Source organism: Propithecus coquereli, unplaced genomic scaffold, assembly GCF_000956105.1.
Source record: "Propithecus coquereli isolate 6110/MARCELLA unplaced genomic scaffold, Pcoq_1.0 Scaffold4005, whole genome shotgun sequence".
Lineage (NCBI taxonomy): Eukaryota > Metazoa > Chordata > Mammalia > Primates > Indriidae > Propithecus > Propithecus coquereli.
The window spans coordinates 11,171-11,732 of record NW_012149737.1 but is presented as its reverse complement, the minus strand read 5'-3'; positions in this window follow the sequence as shown (position 1 = coordinate 11,732).

Below are 562 nucleotides of genomic sequence, written 5' to 3'. Positions count from 1 at the left end.
GGGACGGGGCGGGAGGGGGCGGGCGGCGTCCGGTGGCTCCTTCAGCACCGCGGACAGCGCCCGAGCCGGTGCCTCCCGAGTCTGCCCCGCGCGGCGCGGTCGGGACAAGGCGGCTCCGACGCCCCAAGGGCCTGGGGATCCCCGAGACCTCCGTGGACGCGGGGCGGGGAGGAGCGCGGCCCGCGCCACTCGGACCGGTCCCGCGCCGCGATGCTGCTGGAAACCGAGCCCGAGCGGGACGGAGAGAGGCCCGGGGCCCCCGTGGCCACCGACGTCTGCGCCTTTGGCGGGACTCGGGGTAAGAGCTCGGCGCGCCCCAAGGCCTCGGGCAGGGCAGGAGCACCGCAGGACAGGATCCGCAAGGGCGGCGAGGGCGGGCAGAGGGACCTGGATGGCGGGACACTGAGCTGGGAACAGCAGAGGGAAATGGAGTCCGCAGCCCCTGGGGGGCAGGGAGGGCCTAGTGTTGGCCTGAGAGGGTGCCCGGCTGCGGTTGAAGCAGAGGCCCCCAGAAAAGACAGGGGTATCAGGTGTGGCCCCCGGCGATGGGATGGAGAGGCGC